Here is a 12,615-nt window from a genome sequence, read left to right as displayed (position 1 = left end):
TTGGGATGAAGGAGTTATTGGATTTTGAAATCAGCACATGCAATATAAGGGTAGTAAGTAAACCGATTTACTAGTGTTTGTCTCTTGAGCTATATCTTGAGCAATTTGACAAGGTTTTGGCTCAAAATTTCAAGAGATGTTTAATTTTATGTTAGTAAACTTTGTGCATAAGTTTTATGATATTTGGAGTTCGGATTTTCGAGATATAAGGAAAATATTTTTCGGGTGCTTGTAAATTAGGGTTTGGAGTGTCTGCTAGGATTTCTTAGATGCCAGAAGATCGGAAGTGAACTTGCGGTTGGTTTTTTTTGTGGTACAAGTTAAGGGTAAATTCTACCTATCTTTTAAATTTGAAAAAAATTTAACGGTTAGATCAATAGTTATGATGTTCTAAAGTTCAGGGCGAAAAAAACCCTTCGCGGGAAAAATATGTTTTGAAGGGATTTTGTTATATTTGGAGTTTTATACAAAAGTAAAGGAGTTTTGGAAGCCAAGAAAAGAATCATATAAAGGTTTAAGGTACACTCTCTACAGCTAGATACCCAGTTTATTCCCAGATAGCAAATCACACCATATGACACCACTGTCGGAGATTGACAACATTATTGAGTGTTAGGAATTAACTATTGAAGTAGTAAAGGAGATTAGGAAGCATACTCAGTAGAAATAATGAAAGAATATGGTTATTAAGAATGAGAATTTAACAGTAAAGATAATAAAGCAATCAAAGGAAAGAACAGAGAGATCGCAAGCAAGAAATTTGTTACGTAACGAGCGAGATCGTAAATTAAAAAAGAACTATCGACAAAGTTGGATTAAGTTGTGGTTGCATGCCTGTCAGCATATTTGATCGTACCTTGAAGACGATCATCCTCTAATATTTTAGAAGTACATATTGTTAAAGAAATTGCCAAGAGCACTCGCAGGGAGCGCTACTAATAGTCCAACATACCTCTCAAAGCCGTTAATGAAAAGTGAAGAAGGCACAGAAGAATTAGGTACCCCATTGAGTATTTTTTCAATTGGAGATACGTCCAATTGTAATAAGACTGGTTTTGAAGATCGGCATAAATCACTTGCTAATAAAATAAATTTATAGTATATCAAAACTCGTCGTTTTTACCTCATATTCAACCAATAAAATTATTTGGAGATAATAATAGTCAATCGAGAAGGCCTGGAAGTCCAAAAAAGACTTTTACGAGAGACAGTTTTTATTTTAATAAGAAATTGAGCAGAACATTGGCATCTTTAATGGCGTCCAAAAGACCAGCAGTTTCAATTGCAGTCTAAATGGGTGCGGCAGGAGATCGCACAACTAGCGTGGTTCTATTATCTACTTTTAGAGGTTTATCAGGAGTCCATACAGATCAATATTTATGACAATTCTTGACTACGTGTGTAGCCAATAATGGAAGAACAAAAGATATTTGGGTGAGATGGCTGCCAGCAACATTGAAAGACACAGCATTTGAGTGGTATAACCGCCAACTTGTGGGACAATTTATCAATTTGGAGGCATTGAAAAATATTTTTTTAGCCCATTTTCGACCAATTGGTTTTGAAGAATGCCTTAGAGAAAAATTAATGAACAACAAAATAGTACTAGGGAAAGCGGTACAGTCATATTATGGTCGTGTAGCAGATATACTTCAAAAATGGTCAAATAACCAAATGCCAAAATCATTTGTGTTGTCCATATTGATTAATGGACTACACCCACCAGAATTGAAGATGTTTGTAAAGGAGGCCCAATCAGCCACCATTGCATCATCTTTTGAGCGAGCAAAAGTATAGAAGGAATGTCACTATGACCAAAACTTAATAATTGGAGCCACGATGATTCCATCTCAAGGAGGTTATCAAATGACAAATTGGAATGACGCATAAGAAAGTTATTTGGGAAGGAATGAATATGGTACAATTCCATAGGGAATAGTAGATGCTGTCCCATTGCAGGTTATACCACCATCATCATTACACCTGTATGCGCCTTATTCCGCATATCAAAAACCAATACCTATGAAGGAATTGCCAAATGCATTGGTATCAAGGGATCCTAATGAATCATTGCTATTAACATTGATGAAAAAAATGGATGAATTGGCTGTGAATCTGGCCAAGGATAAAGAAAAAAGGTATGAACCGACCAATATGTGATCCAATGTTTTGTACAACAATTGTAAAGGACAAGGTCATTAGGTAATTGAATGCTCTTCACCACCTCAAATGACGGTCTAATGTACATTTTGTAGAAGTAAGCATACCACTGCCAATTGCTAGAATTTAAGGAAACAACAAGTTGGAAAACACACCATGATTCAACCAACTTCGTGGGATGTCAATCAAGTACAAACGAATAATAGGTTTGGCTGGAACGGGAATCGTTCCAATAAGTCGAATAGAAATTTTTCCAAATTTCAAAATTCCGTATACAATCAGGAATACAAAACCAATGCTCAAGGAATGGTACAAAATCAGCAAGGATATTCTAAATATCAACCCTTTCAGCAATCAAATTTGGATTTTGCAGTACCAACTGGACAACCGGGATCCTTTACTCATCCAATATGGAACAGACCTAGCCGTTATATACCAGTAGAGACACCCAATATCCTTGAAGGAGCTGGTAGGAGACCACTTCGTTGCTATCATTACAGACAAATCAGACATTATACAAGTGAATGTCTTAATCCAAGGACCAGTGATGACTATGCTCCAATATGTGGAAATTGTAAGCAGTCCGGTCACACTTATTAGCAGTGCAATGCACCCTTTAATTATAATAATCGGGACTAGCAAATGTAAACAAGCCAACCGACGGAGGACAAAGGTCCTATTCAACAGGACTCACTAGTACATTGTGTCGAGGTGGTGAACACAGTGCTTACCAGAGGCCAACAAAAAGATAAGAATCCAATTCAAGACCTGGATGAACCAATCGTAGGAGAGCAAGTAGTGCCGTCCACGGGGTTAAATGAACCAATATCAGTATTGGGACGTATCCCAATATTGAGACTTCAACAGACTGAGGAACCCAATTCGGTTCTAAGTGCCAATTTATCGAGACCATCAAGATCGATCTCAATTGACCAAGTACCAATACTTGTACAGTCCAATAAAAGATCTTACGCATTAAAAAAACCTTTAGTGGTAGAAAACTTAGTAAAGTTACCAGTGGTAATCCCAATCGCTAAGAAAAAATTGCTAGCAAACGGAGTAAAATTGAAACCAATGAAACATAAAAGAGCATTAGAAATTACTCTCAATATGGAATCCTACGACATTCTGAAGGATTTGGATGTTATTCAACCTTCAATTATAATGAAGCAACTTTTGGCTGTAGTACCGGAATGTTGATCTACATTGAATTCTTCATTAATATAATGAAGAGCTCGATCTAAAGAAGTTTGGAAAGTCAGTTTGAACCCCGATCCAAGAGCACCGACTATTGGTGTATCCATTGATGGAGTCCTTATTTCTGGAGTTCAAGTGGATGGAGGCTTAAGTGTAAATTTAATGATGGCAGAAATAATAGAAAATCTCGGTTTAGCTCAGTTATTATCCACATCATTGGTATTAAGAATGGTTAACCACAATCGAATCAAGCCTATGGATATTCTTTGCAGTATTGACACTGCTATAGTAGGGATTGTATATAAAATTGATTATATCATTTTTAGATTACAAAGTTCCACATTATCATATCCAATTTTATTAGGATGACCATGGTTATACCAAGCTAAAGCTAAAAATGATTCGGGCCGTGGAATGCTAACTATCAAAAAGGGAAGAAAAACGATTGTTTTGCAAATGTATCCAGTCCAATATCATGGAGAATCTCAAATTCCAGGCTCAGAAGTGATATCTGATGAGGAAGGTCAATCTGAGAATAACCATGATGAAATTACTAATACAATGCAAGTTGGCAATGACCCAATTTGCATATGTAAGGAAGAAGTATCCTATCAATATGGAGGACTCGGAGAATATTTTGTTCATCTGGACGATGCAGCAAACTCCGATCATGCTATTGTTGAATGATGAACAATCCTATAGTCAATAGGGTCAGCACATTGGAATCAGAATTGGGTAGTTCTCATATGTCGGATAATATAAGATATTCAAATTAGGAGAAGACAATTAAATCAGAGGTTGTAGAAGACCCTGTGTGTCAATCCATTAACCTGGGTACCAACGAAAGTCATAACTAATTAAAATATATATCGGTATTATAGGTACAGAATTGGATGCTTAGAAATAGTTTTTTGTCTGTCACAAATCTACCTTTGCGTGGTAGTATGCCGATTTGAAAGGGATTCCAGCCGACGTGTGTAAGCACTAGATTATTTTGGAGGAGGGTGTTATGCTAGTTCGTCAAAGACAACACCGGCTTAATCCAAAATATTTCCTTTTAGTGAAAGAAGAAGTGGATAAACTTCTCGACATGGATTTTATTTATCCTATTCCGCATAGTGCATGGATGTCACCAATTGTGATGGTACTGAAGAAGAATGAAAAAATCAAGATATGTTAGGATTTTTGAAAGTTAAATGTGGCTACTAAGAAGGACTATTTTTTTGTTACCATTTATAGATAATATTTTGGACGCAGTGGTCGGACATGAATGTTACTCATTTTTGGACGGATTTTTGGGGTATAATCAAATTAAAATTATCGAAGAGGACCAGTTGAAGACTACGTTTACTACAGATTGCGATACATTCACCTATAAAATAATGCCATTTGGATTATGTAATGTCCTAGCTACTTTTCAATGGGTAATGATACAAGCGTTTCAAGATTACCTACGTTTATCAATGGAGATATTTCTGGACGATTTTTGTACATTTAGCACAATGGCTGAACATCTAGCATGTCTGGATAACTGTTTGAATTAATACGACAAGTATGGGATATCTTTAAATTCGGAGAAGTGTCAATTTGGTGTACTATCGGGGAAGCTATTGGGACATATTGTATCTATTGAAGGTATTGCTATGGACCCTGATAAAGTTATTCGTATATTGGGTTTATCAAAGCTAAATACTGTGTCGGGCGTGCGCAGTTTTATCGGCCATGTCAGCTACTATTGGCATTTTATTGAATCCTTTGCAGTTATTTGTCAACCGTTAACCAACTTATTAAAGAAACCCCCATCAAACGGATCTAGCCCAATATGGATTGAAGACTATACTTTCGCATTCGATGAATTGAAACAGAAATTGATATCTGTCCCAATTCTTGTAACACCTTGTTGGATAAAATTATTTCATGTCTATGTGGACGCATCTAATATTGCTATTAGATCCATTCTCATTCAAAAGGATGAAAAAGGATTAGATCATTCCATATATAATGCGAGCTGACAATTCGTTGCTGTAGAATGAAATTATAATAGTACCGAGCAAAAAGCCCTTGGAATGATCTACTCTATATAGAAATTCTGCCACTATCTACTTGGATATCCATTTGTATTCCACGTTGATCATGATGCGCTTAAGTACATGATAAATAAACCTCAATTGAGTGGACAAATTGCTCGATGGATGTTACTTCTCCAGGAATTCAACTTTACGAGTAACGTTAGACCCGGCAAGCAATATGCCAATGCGGATTACTTATCCCATTTATCTAATATAATAGATAATGAATCGATAAACGATGCTCTTTCGAACCCACAACTATTCGCTGTGGATGTCATTACACCCGAATATGGTGAATTGATCGAATATCTAACGTTTCAGTCTTTTTCAATTTCCTATAATGAAAAATTAAAGAAGCATCTGATTTTAAAAAGTGGGCCATATACCATGATTGGAGATGCCTTATACAAACAAAGGTGGGATGGAATTTTACGCCGTTCCATCTTTCAAAGTGAAGTTCGTACAATATTGGAAGGATGTCATTTGGATAGTTATGGAAGACATTTTGTGGGTGATAGCACCGCACGTAAGGCTTTAATGGCTGGATATTAGTGGCCAACAATGTTTTCGGATGCACACCAATATGTTCATCGTTGTAATCCTTGCCAACAAATTGGTCGCCCTACTAGAACTTCTGCAATGCCATTGGTACCAATTTTGGCACAGGCACCATTTGAAAAATGGGATATTGACTTTGTAGGACCCATTGCACCTGCCTCTCGAAATGGACATAAATGTTATATTCTAGTAGCTACCGATTATGTCACCAAATGGGCAGAGGCTATGGCAACAAAAACTGATAATGCCAATATCATAGTAACATTTTTATATGAGAACATTATCACTCATTTTGGCTGTCTGAAAAAATTGGTTAGTGATCGCGGAACACATTTTATTAATGCAACAATTGAAGCATTAACAGCAAAGTATGAGATCAAGTACCGCAAAATTACGCCTTATCATCCACGAGCCAATGGGCAAATAGAAAAGACCAACGATATCTTAACAAAGAATATTTGTGGAGTGGTGTCGAGGTAGAGAGAGTTTGCCTCAAGAAAACGTTGAGCTTCTCGCTATCACTAATTATTCAATCAAGCTTGAAAATAAGGGAAACCCTAAGTTTATATATAATTTTTCTCTTTTTGAGTAATTACACCAAATACACAATCCTCAAGTAACCCACAACTTCCAAAATATGATAAAATCTTCTAAATCCTTGTTTATTCTTATGTGGAGATTTTTCCGAACTTCAACACCTCATATCTCTTAATCCGACCATCCAAACAAACTCAAATTTTACATGAAATACTGATGTATTCTTATTAACTTCTACAACAATTTTCAACCGCAAATTCCTTGCAGATCTTGAGATATCTTGAAATCCCTAACAGTCGCTTCAAACCCTTGTCTTTATACATCCGCATGCAACTTTCTTCATATCTCACAAAATATAAGTTCAAATGCCACGAAATTTGTATGTATAGCTTTTTAACATAAAATTTTACATTCTCCAAAAAGTTTGATCCAAAAATTCGTCCGAAAACTCAAGTTATGGCTCCAACCATTACTACAAACAAACCCGCTTACTTACTGCTTTTGATTTGGAAGCGTCGTCTTCAACTCCTTACAACTCCTTCATATGAACTTCAAAAGCAATAATTCTTTCATGAAAAATGTAGGCCTTAAAATCGCCGTTCCAATTGCACCTTCCGATCTTCAAAAGCTACTGTAAAACTCCTTGTACTCTCAAAAGAGTAACAGTATGTCTTAAATAAATACCTTAACTTCAAATGGTTATAACTTTTTCACCCTAACTCCAAATCCTCTAATTTTTGTACTTAAATTGTTCTCCAAACCCTAAATTTTACAACCCTAGCTTCGAATCTCTGAATGCCTCCTTTGAAGTCGCCGAAACCCTTCATAAGGTCGCGGGCAGCCTCCTCAAAGCCCATTGGGCATGGTATTCGACGAATAGGGATGAAGTTCCCCATTCCTTGCCTTCATCCGACCATGCCTTGCTTTCATCCCTCCCAATTAGCTTCCTACTAGTTTAGATTTTCATCCTTAGGTTTCCACCTTTTCCCAAGGTTTCATACTAAACATTTAGGTCCTATATATATATATATATATATATGTCAAAATCAAAAGAAATAAAGAAACAAAGTAAAGTTTCTTATTCCAACTCCTTTTAATTTAATCTACTAGCCACTCTAACATACATCTAGATTTATCAACATATAATTTTTTTTACTTAATTTTTACATACTGTAAGCATTTACAATATGACAGCGGAAACCAATTCGGATATTAAATTATTTGTAACTTTATGGGCATATCGTACTGCGTATAAAATAACTACTAATTCTATCCCATTTCAATTGATATACGGTCATGAGATAATTCTACCAAATGAATTGGAGGTCCAAAGTTTATGAATTGCATTGGATGAACATATGAGAGACAGAGAATCTCTTCAATATAGGTTAGTCCAATTGAAGAAATTAGATGAAGCTCGGGCTATGGCTCTTTTGATCATAGAAGCTACACAGCGCCGCAGAAAGAATTATTACGATAGTAAGTTATGGCCGAAATATTTTATGTCCAATGATCTGGTGCTACTTTATGATAGTCACTTTAACAACTTTTCCAGTAAATTTCAAGTACAATGACATGGGCCATATCAGGTGGTGGAAGGTTTTCCTAATGGTTCAGTTCAATTGGAAGATTTTTTGGGAATCTACTTTACAACACATGTTAATAGGAACCAGTTACGTCTGTATTACACGTAAATCAGGGATGGATTTACTCAGTGGCAAGAGGGAATCTCTGTAATAATGATTATCCGACAAGATTGGAAAGGTTGTGATAGTTAGAAAACGATTGATGGTTAGTTTTGGGTACTGAAACTGACTAGTTAGGAAATTAGACATTTTTTATTAGACGTGAGATTAAGGTACACTGGATTAGACATTCTTCATTCGAACCCCGAGTAAGCAATTAGAAGCGGGGCACTCATAGAAGGTTTCATTGTTGTAAATTTCAGACATTATACTTTAAACTGTAAGCTTTACGACAGTAATAGTGTTAGCACAAGGAAGTATTGAGAGTTTGATTTTCACAATGTCGATGGAAAGAACAAAGAGAGCACTAGAACGATCAGAAAGTCACCGCAATGTGAGGTCTAAGTGCGATCTGGGATCGCCGTCTCTTATAGTTATCACCAACATAGAACCGATGAAGTTAGATATTTGTTGGTCATTGATAAGGCAAAAAGAGTTTTAAAATATATAGTTATTTACGTTTTTGCGAAGATTGGATAAACTACCACCAATTGATGTAGAACGAGTGGCAGTATATATAGAAAATTATGATCCAGAAGATAGTTTGAGTGTGGTAAGAGGAATCCTGATTGGGATAGATGAGAATATCTTACACAAGGTCTTGCATTTACTTATCGGAGAGCTTGAGGTGGGAGGAGATGCATCAAATGACTTCAGGCCAAGTAGCTACTTCAAAGGAGGAATGTTGTCTCTTGAGTGAAATCAAGGATGGAAGGGTAGGAGGTTTTTACACCCGAATTTATGGAATGGATGCGTTTTGTCAAGAAGCGGTTAGCATTGAATCGGCATACCACCTACATGACAAAGTGATTACTGTTTTCCGCGATAGGAACACTAAAAGGCATGGTATTCAATTGGGCAGCTTATGTGGCTACAAGGATACATGTAGAAATGGGAGCTAAGCAGAAGATAGGGAAGTTTGCTTCACTATTATGTTCAAATTATGTAAACTCAGTGATTGATTATACATTGAAACAAGAATCTCAACTAGTACTTCCAAGTTTACAAATGGGAACAGTTAGTCTAGGGATAATGGTGTATGAAGTGGGAGAATCCAATAGAGCGACAGAATGGGAAGCAAGACCAATATCTACACTAGAGCGAGTTCCAATTTGGTCGACAATAGAGATGATGACACCAATACCAGTTCCAAGGGAAAGCAACCAATTAGGGTTTCAACAGGGTGTAACGGAAGGGTGGAATCTTAATGAAGTTATATTAGGTCAAATTTCCCAGCTGCAACTTACGGTGAGTATGCTTAAAGATGAGGGTAGCTTAAAAAGGCAAGTGGAAGCGAGCAAGAAAACAATATTGGAAAAAAATTATAAAATTAGGGAACAGGAACAAGTCATTAAGATAGAATCGAAATCCAATATGCAAGTGAAGCGTGAATTAGATGAGAGAGTGGAAAACTGGTCAAAGGAAAAACAGAGGATTCAGCATATCTTGGAAAAATAAAGACAAGAATTATTACAAACTTGCAAATCATATAGATTGGAGCAGGAGAAGATGAACGCTCAGTTGAAGATGAAACGAGAGAAGAAAGAGGCATTGAAACTTGAAAAGAAACAATTGGGTGACCAATATCGAAACAAAATAAATGAGCTACAGGCAAAAATTGCTATTTTGAAGGAAACAGTATCGAAATTGGAGAGTGATTTGGTTAGTATTGATCAATCATAGACATCTGCCTCAACGAGAGTAAAAATTGGAAAATTAGAGGAGAAATTGCAACAGCAGCAGTAACAACTGGAAGCTAAAGATGCTAGAATACTCCAATTGGAAGCTCAGGTTCGAGAGTTGGGAGCGTATAATGAAGATTTAACAACTCAATTAAGGGCAGAGATTCATGATAAGTTGAAGGAAGAAGATATAGTATTGAAAGAAGACCAAATGGAGCCAGCGCCAAAAATTGAAGAGATTAAATAATTCAATTATAAAAAATAAAAAATAAAAAAAATAAAAAAAATAAAAAAATTGTTTATCAATATTGTGTTTGCGGAGATGCTACATAGTTAGGAGTGGTGCTATGTAGAATAAGTAGTTATTTTCAGAATGTAGATATCTAGTGTATAGTGTAAACATGGATAGATAACTAGTAAAAAGATAGTTCAGCAGGTAGAATGGATGAATAGTCAGGAAAAGTAGTTATCATCCGTAGTATAGGAGTTGGTATCTCGGGGTAGTATAAAAAAGATGGGAGAGAGGAAGAAAATGCCAGACTGTGATAGTCATGAGTCGAGGATCAGACTATGATAGTACTGAGCCATGATAAGCTTGGTGCTATCTCTTCTTCTTAGTTTTTTTATTTCTTTTGTGTTAGTGTTGATTCTAGTGAAAAAAATCGATTTAATGAATCAATATTCGATTTACAAAATTATTTATGGATCACAGTTTATCAATTGTTGTGAAAGATTGATGATGTATGGAAGTTTCCAGTCACTGTTTATCGCAAGGTTGTGAGTTCAGTGGAGAGAAATTATAATCAAAGGAATTGTCTCCATCAGATTCTATGGATTGGAAGTTTTTTGTTCCAAGTTCCAAATTAAAAACACCACACTATACCACAGTCTGTAGTATAGTGTGGTGTTCCAAATTAAAAACACCACACTATACTACAGACTATGCATCTAAAAATATAGCTTTCAAATTTTCTTCCAAAAGTGAAGCCTTTGGAGGCTTCTATAAGAGATGCGACATCTAAACCCTATTTATTGACTAATCAATGGGACTATCAAACAAAGGGCTAGAATCTTTCCTCCTTAATTAATTCTCCTCCAATTGTGTTAGGTGGCAAAGTCTCCAAAAAAGCATCCAATCAATCATAAGCCTTCATATTTTTGGGATGTGCATATAGCAATATAATGTGTTTGTGTAGCAACTTAAGATGTGCTTATAGCATGAGCCTAATAAAATTATCTATTTAAGAATATATTTTTTATTTTTTTACTTTTACTTTTTATTGAATGAAAATCTAGTGAATAAAATGTGACTAAGTTTTGAAGTGTATAATTGCTTGATTAAATTTATTTCATTTATTTTATATTTATTCTTCTTTTATTTCTGTTATTTACTTGCTTTAATTCATACCATCAATTATAAAGAACTCTTAATTGAGGTCATATTGTAATTTGGATTGAAAGGTGAAATTTACCTTCATAATAAGATCTTAAGTATTTTAAATTTTTAAAAAATTAAGATATATATATATATATATGTATATATATTTAATATGTTATAATTTTTAGATATTAATCTAAAATTGTATTTGACTTAAAATATTTATAAAATAAATTATAAAATAGGTTAGATAAGATTTTTTTGATCAATTTTTTATTAATAATAAAATATAGTGAGTTATTAAAATTTAACTTAAGTATCAAAATAAAGGTTAATACTTGAAAGATCTACTTCAAAAAATTATAATTTATTTTTGAATAATAAAATAAAATTTATGAAATTTTAAACAAAAAAAGTCTAAAATATATTATTTGACAAGGTTTAAATTTGTAGTCACTATGATTTTATTTTAGAATAACATCTTTATCACTTAGATAATTCAAAAAATAGTTTATTTAAAATATATTTTAAATTTTTATTAATTAAATTCAAGATAATGGTTGGTATTTTTTTTCAAAAGTTTTTCAAAAAGAAAAAAAATTAAAAAATCGCTATCTAATTTTTTATGAAATTAACATCAAATTTAAAGATAAATAAAAAAAAAAAAAAAAAAAAAAAAAAAAAAAAAAAAACTACAAATGAAGAATTAACATAATTATTATTTTTATAAAAATAATCTAATTGGATATAAATTCATAATATACATCATTCATAGTTTTTTACTTAATTTTACCAAAAAAAACATAATAAAAAAATAAAATAAAATAAAATAAAATAAAATTTATTGTAAAATAAAATTTATTGTAAAATAAAATTTATTGTAAAATAAAATTTATTGTAAAATAAATATTTCAATAAATTTTTGTAAAATTTACTGTATCATTATATATTGCTAATAGAATTTATTTTTGATTTAAAATAAATACTAATTATGTGTAGCTATATGAAAAATCTATAGAAAGCAAGACAATAGTATATAGTCACACAATATTAAGCTCTATTCTCAAGATTCTACTATGTCTTAATAGGAGTAGTCTTTATTAAGTCTCAATCAACCTTGAAGTCATTATTATAATCAAAATTGATTTATTCTAAACTAGAAGAATATACTTAAATATTACATCATAGAATGATGTGACTTATATCATATAATTATATTTTGCTAATGAAGTTTATTGTTGGTCTAAAACAAATACCAATCATATATAGGTACATATAATATCTACATT

The sequence above is a fragment of the Physcomitrium patens genome, chromosome 3 (genome assembly GCF_059467195.1).
Source record: "Physcomitrium patens ecotype Gransden chromosome 3, ASM5946719v1, whole genome shotgun sequence".
In the NCBI taxonomy this organism is placed as follows: domain Eukaryota; kingdom Viridiplantae; phylum Streptophyta; class Bryopsida; order Funariales; family Funariaceae; genus Physcomitrium; species Physcomitrium patens.
The sequence above is the reverse complement of the archived record's forward strand: the minus strand, read 5'-3'. Positions refer to the sequence as shown.